Source organism: Schistocerca nitens, chromosome 6 (assembly GCF_023898315.1).
Source record: "Schistocerca nitens isolate TAMUIC-IGC-003100 chromosome 6, iqSchNite1.1, whole genome shotgun sequence".
NCBI lineage: Eukaryota > Metazoa > Arthropoda > Insecta > Orthoptera > Acrididae > Schistocerca > Schistocerca nitens.
The window spans coordinates 266,884,934-266,892,565 of record NC_064619.1 but is presented as its reverse complement, the minus strand read 5'-3'; positions in this window follow the sequence as shown (position 1 = coordinate 266,892,565).

The following is a 7,632-nucleotide window of genomic DNA, read 5'->3' as shown; positions in this document are numbered from 1 at the left end:
CAAAACAACGTATCACCAGGCAACGACGGTCAACTTCTGTTTTTTGTATGAGAAATCGGATGGAAACTTTCCTCATTTCAGCACGTTTTAGGTGTCGCCACCGGCGCCAATCATGTGTGAATGCTCTGAAAAGCTAATCATTTGCGTATCACAGCAACTTCTTCCTGTCGGTTGAATTTCGCATCTGTAGCACGTCATCTTCGTGGTGTAGCAATTGGCCAGTAGTGTATATCACATATGATGATTCCCGGAAACCCACTCAACAAAACCTGCAGATTCCTTCCCATTGATCTAGAATCATGAAATTTGGCAACAAACAAGGTTTCACAGTACAAGTGAGGGAAGGAATCCGAAAATTATTAATTTGTAATTTTTTTTATCGAGTTGAGCCTCTATGGACTGCGTGGTAATAACCAACTTCATTTTAGTTTCTAGGTCTTGTTCTCGTTCCAGCTTTGACTTCTTGACAGTGTCTTCTGAGCCCATCAGGAAGTGCCTGTTTATGCTCTTCGTACAAAGGTCCCCTCCGTCTTTTGGACTTTGATGCCATTTTAAAAACTTGCTAATTGTTCACCAAATTTCTAAATTTGTTCCTGTCAGGAATTTCTCTCTCTGAAACACTAATCTGCCTAAGATTTTTCTCACATTCTTTGAACCATCTTGGTCTTGTTTTCTTAGATTGGATGAAACTCTATTCTTTTTTTTAGTCGATCACTGTTCATCCTCGTGAGATGACCGTAAAATAACAATCGCCTCTTCCTAATATATTTATAATTATATTTGTAATTATATCAAACAAACAATTTCTTTTGTCAGTTGCTATCCGGCGTCGGACATTGAATTAAATCTGTCTGTAGTTGTGCATTCAGGCTGATTGGGTCGCAACCGTAAATGTCAAACATCGTGCAAAGAGTGACTTCATTGCTCATATGACGCGTTTCAGAATTTATCCCTCATCAGATAGTACGTGAAACGCCATATCTATGTGCAGTAATCGCTCCTAGGTATATTATGAGGGATTAACTTCGGAACGCGTCATATGAACAATAAAGTCAATCCTTGTCTGATGTTTGACTTTTACCACCGCCTCCCAGTCATCCCGAATGGAGAACAACTGGTTATTATAATAATGGTCGCCTACCTCCTGCATGACTTTGTATCAAACTTATATTTTTGAACAGTTTCGAAAATCTTTGAATCTCTGGGACTGATATATTGCCAAAATTAATGTCGACAACAGGTAAAAATAGTCGAGATTCTCGATTCCCGAAATATATATATAAAGTTTTTACGAAGCCCTAAGTGCCAGAGTTTCTCCCGAACCTGCCATTTTTATAATAATAATACGAGTACGGCTCTTACTAACTGCTGCAACAAAAATTCTTTATATATATGACGATTGTTTACAGTACTCGTTCCTGACGATACTTCTGGCACAGTCATCTTGTACTTGTTGCAAAAGAAATGAAACGAAACTATCGACATGCAAATCTGTTTGAGCAGTAATCCGTTTATGGGTAGGTCTACGCCGCAAGTTGGGACGGCGAGATGGAGAGAGAGTAAATACGTTCCGCATAATGAATCATTGGTCTGCGACGTAAACACAACCTGAGTTCCGTGTGGCGCCGTGTTGGCTGTCTAACTCTGCATACGAAATGTCTCCTGACGCAGGTAATGTATACAAATGTCGCATTCTGACAAGTCACTTCGCAGTACTCGTTTGAAAGTGCTAAAAATACTTGGTACAGACATTTTCGTACGTAGGCGTCCATTTAAATTTTGATGTTTAAATAAAAGAAACATACAACCTCGAAAAATATTCTGTGATAATGGGCATTTTATAATACCAATTATGTATTTCGTATAGTTTTTATTTCAGAATTGTTATGAAGTAAATTACACGATAAACTATGGCGGTTTCTCAGTTAGAGCTTTTAGGTAGTATCACAATTTAGCGAGCACTACAAATGTTAGATTAATTACAAAGTTGAATGCAGCGTATCCAAAAATGTTGCTTTTCCATAAAAGGAAAATTTAGAATAATTGATTTCGTTATTAGGCTCCAAGAGATCAAAATGTACCATACATACTGAACGTGCTTCCGGGTATCAAGAAAGGATAATGCAGCTTCATTCGACTGATCTAGTTTACTTGTCTCTAATGCTGAAACCACTTCAAAAAGACAAAAATAAATAACTGAATGTATTAATTTCGGTTGTCTTGCTCATGTCCTCTCTCGTATCTTAGGAAAGAAAAGCATGTGTAGCGTCTACGGAGCAATTCGTCGCTGTATGTTTTACCTTGTAATACCTCAACAATTGTAAAATTTTCAAGTAAGCGCTGCTTGTTTCAACTTACCAAACTAAGTAATTGTCAGACGTTTTGACAGGTAAAGGAAGTGCAAACCAAACCTTAGCAAATTGTTACCTAAGCTCGTGCTTATGTTGTATCAGGAAGAGATGCGTTGTCCAACTTAACAGGGGAAGAATGAAATTAATTATCCAATTCTGGACAGTTTTTTTTTTGTTTTGGATCAAGATTTTCTTCGCTACAAAATAAAATTAAATATACAAGAATGGGCCACTATAGCAACAATACAATGTAACTATTACAAATGACGCATGTAGCTGAAGTAGGACATTATAACTCATCATTAGAAGCGTTTTGTTTCACATTTGGTCTAGAAAAGAAATAAGTTTCTTTACACACGAAATCTACAGTAAATCGATACCTTACCGAACCTAAATTGGTAGGGATGTGTGTCCAGGGCTACTCAGTTGCTCTGTGTTGTGACTCTTTGATATGTTTTCTCTCAGGTTTCGTGAGATGGTATAAGTGAAAGTTACATGGTCACTCTGCAAGTCACAGTAGACTGCTGATAAGAAAGTAAGTAAAAGACAATATATCAGGTAGTATTACAAGAGTGCGAACCTCTAATTGCATCTTAGGGAGGACTGATGTGGCAAACAGTGTATATCTCAATGTCCAGACCCGACGTTCACGCCATACTATTGTTAATAGCCTCATAGTAATACTTTTAATAGATGGCACGGTAGAGACACGTGTGGATGAGCTGTTGCACCATATACAGTGCAGACGACGTAGTGAACCAATGTTTTTAATCTTCCACATTAGAAACAAATGCATTTGCAAGTCACACAAAAACTGAGTAACTGCTAACTTGAGAGCTTCGCTGGTATGTGGGTAGTTGTGCTGACGTTTAATACTATTCACAATCCCCGTGAAATTTTTAGAGTCCTGACAGGCTATTGTACTACAGGGTTTCTTGTGCGTGTTACTGCGACTTGACTGTTTCGGCTCGGGAAAAAATTTGGGGATATTGTTCGGAAGTAGGTCAGGCAGTGGCGGAGAACTGTAGGTCAGGCCTTGCTACTACATCAGCGACAATTTACAAATAAAATGCGAAGTTGGCTAAACAGAGAGTATAAATCCTATTGTTTCTACAATTTTTTGTTTAAGATGTTGTATTTGAGAACTTTACGACCTGCAGAATTGTTAATGGAAATGGAAAAAGTGTTAAATAATATAAAATACTATGTAAGGTGTATGCTTCGCCGGCGATGGGCGAGGCATGACAGAATCTCTGACCAGAGAGTAGTTTATTGTTAGTTGCTGCTTGTCGCTAGTCTGCGCGAGTCGACAGTAGTAGCGAGTGGACGGTAGTAGTCTGCGGGTGTCGGCATGCGTCGGCTGTGTGCTCTGGTCGCGACTCTGGTCAGGACTCTGGAGGATGAGTATTGTTGTAGAAGGTAAAGAAGCAGTCTTGCGCATATTTAATAATGTATGTTAATTGTAATTTAATTTGTTCAAAAAAAATGCCCCAATAATAATTTTTTATAAAGTAACTCTTTTAAAGAAAAGTATTAATTTCAATTTAAAGAATTTTTCCAATGCATTATCATTGCTTCCAAGAATCCAAATATATATATATATATATATATATATATATATATATATATATATATATATATATATATATATATATATATATATAGGCCAGCATTGCACGAAGCTGTGTCGAAGAATGTATACATAAGAGCAGACATATACGAGGTGTGGCTAGAAAAAAACCGGACTAGTACTGGTGAAACAATAAAACGAATGCAATAAGGCTGAAAGTCGCGTGGCCTGTCACGTGACTCTCGCTCCGCCTACTGCTCGAGTTTCATCTGCCTCCTGCACTCAGTCTGCCCGTGGCGTCTGTTTTAAGTAGTTGACGTTTTGTCTGTGCGTCGGAAAATGTTGAGTGTACAGAAAGAACAGCGTGTTAACATCAAATTTTGTTTCAAACTAGGAAAATCTGCAAGTGAAACGTTTGTAATGTTACAACAAGTGTACGGCGATGATTGTTTATCGCGAACACAACTGTTTGAGTGGTTTAAACGATTTAAAGATGGCCGCGAAGACACCAGTGATGACACTCGCACTGGCAGACCATTGTCAGCAAAAACTGATGCAAACATTGAAAAATCGGTAAACTTGTTCGACAAGATCGCCGTTTAACAATCAGAGCAGTGTCTGAGTTAACAGGAGTTGACAAGGAAAGTGTTAAGCAGATTCTTCATGAAAGTTTCAACATGAACAAAGTGTGTTCAAAAATGGTTCCAAAGTGTCTCACAATTGAACAGAAGGAACGCCGAAGAATGATTTGTTCTGACATCCTGGAAAACATTGAAAGTGATCCCACCTTCTTACAAAATGTTATTACTTGCGATGAATCGTGGTTTTTTACTTACGATCCCGAAACTAAACGCCAATCGATGCGTTGGAAAACTCCTGGTTCTCCACGACAAAAAAAAGCACGAATGTCAAAATCGAAATTCAAGGCAATGATGATTTTTTTTTTTTTTTGACATCAAAGGGTTCGTGCACATTGATTGGGTACCAGAGGGACAAACAGTGAATCAGCATTACTACATTAGCGTCCTGGCTACCCTATGTGAGCGAGTACGGAGAAAACGGAACGATTTGTGGAGAAAAAAGTCATGGATCCTTCACCAAGACAATGCCCCAGCTCACAGTGCGTTGTCAGTGAAGACGTTTTTGGCAAAACACAACATTCCCATCTTAGATCATCCACCCTACTCACCTGATTTGGCCCCCTGTGACTTTTTTCTTTTCCCTAAAGTCAAGTCAGCTTTGAAAGGAACTAGATTTGAGACTGTTGAAGCAGTAAATGAAAAAGCGACGGAAGTAATGTATGGACTTACCGAAAATGATCTGCAGCATTGCTATGAACAGTGGAAAATTCGTATGGAGCGGTGTAGAGACCGAGGAGGAGAGTACATTGAAGGAGATAACATGAAATTGTAAATAATTGTAAATAAATGTTTTTTCCAGCATCAGTCCGGTTTTTTTCTAGCCGCACCTCGTAATTCAGAACTTGGAACATTATGTGTTGTATGGGCTTTTAGCAGATTTCGGCATTTTCTTTATGGAAGATATACCACCGTTTACACAGACCATAGAGCGATATAGTTTTTACTTTCGGCTAAATTTACACACGACAGATTAAGCAGATGGAAACTTTATCTACAGGAATTTAATTTTACAATTGTTCACATTCCCGGCACACAAAATATTGTAGCAGATGCACTGTCCCGTTCTCTCAGCAACAGTCAGCAAGACATCGCAACCAATTTCTGCAAAGCAAATTTCAGCGTCATGTACATTCAACAAGTTGCATTTGAAAATTTCATTTCGTCGTCATTACAAGACATAGCACAAGAGCAGAATAAAGACAACGTATGGAAAGAGATTACACACCTTCGGCAAGATAGGAATAATGTTACCATTAGAAACCATTACACTGTACGCAATGACATTCTGTTTCGCCGCTCTTATCCTGACAGCAACATTTGGTTATTATGCATTCCTGACGAACTTGTTAACAAATTAATCTGGTATACTCATTTAAGTTACGCACATTACGGAGCCAGAAAATGTTTTCTTATACTGAGACAGAACTGTTATTTTACCTACATGGAGAAACGTATACGACGAGTTTTAGCGTCATGTAAAATCTGCCAGAAAACTAAATCGGATACGACTTCACATATTCCTCCATTACATCTCATTGTACCTGTTAAATTGAGACATACGGCCGCTGTAGACATTTTTGGTCCGATTCCCAGAACTAATAGAGGTTTTTGCTACATCTTTGTCGCTGTTGAACTCACTTCAAAATTTGTTACCTTCACTCCGTTACGCAAAGCTACTGCTAAAATTGTTTCGAAAGCATTTGTAAAACATTTTCTATTTCATGTAGGGCATGTGTTGAAAGTAATTTCCGACAATGGACCACAGTTTCGATCTGCTATATGGACACGTATGTTACGAGCTAGAAACATTTCTCCAATCTATATATCCAGGTACCATGCTTCTTCGAACCCTTGTGAACGATTAATGAAAGAAATTGGTAAACTGTGTAGAATATACTGCCATAAAAAACATATTGATTGGGACACACACATACTCTCATTCCAAAATGTAATTAATTCCATACCGCATGAATCTACTATGCTATCTCCGTCTGTTATACTGAAAAATGTTGAACCACCTAACAAAATTAAAGAATTAGTAACCTTTCCTACATCTCGTCGACTTCGACACCATGAAATAATTGACACTGCGCTGAACAACATCAAACGTGCTGCAGATCGCCGGAGAAGACAACAAAAACAGGTTTGTATACGCCGTGACTTTCACATTGGACAGAAGATATTAGTACGTACACACTATTTATCGAATAGAGGAAAAGGTAGGTGTAGTAAATTTGAACTTCTATACGCAGGTCCACATCGGATTCGCAGCATTCCTCATCCCAATGTAGTACACGTCGAAACTTTGAGAACCAGAAAAACCAAAGGGAACCACCACATATTCAACAATAAACCTTTTATTGAATGAAAATACTTTATGATTTATCACACGGTAATGCCATTACCTAATTTTTTTTATGACCACTTATGCAATTATATTCACATGAAAAATTACTGATGATTATCGTAATTTTTTCTTGGCAAGTGCCCGGCAAGGTAAGGTTAGCAGGTCGCTTTTCTTGTCGTTACACATCAGACCGTGCATATTTTTCCAGATGAACTTACACATTTTATGACCACTTATGCAATTATATTTATGTGACTACTTACTGATGATTATCGCATTTTTTCTTGGCAAGTGCCCGGCAAGGTAAGGTTAGCAGGTCGCTTTTCTTGTCGTTACACACCAGACCGTGCATATTTTTCCAGATGAACTTACACATTTTATGACCACTTATGCTATTATATTTATGTGACTACTTACTGATGATTATCGCATTTTTTTCTTGGCAAGTGCCCGGCAAGGTAAGGTTAGCAGGTCGCTTTTCTTGTCGTTACACATTAGACAGTGCACATTTTCCAGATAAAATTACATATCTTACGAATAATTATGCAATTCTATCTAGTGATATATTAATTTTATCAAATTTTCTCTCTATTAAAGTCTTCAATTCTCGCCTCTATTAACTACACAACATACAAGCTGTACACAAACAAGATCACATTTCTTGTCGTTATACACCCTAGACCGTGCATATTTTCCATTTTCTATGCATGTATGATTGTTTTC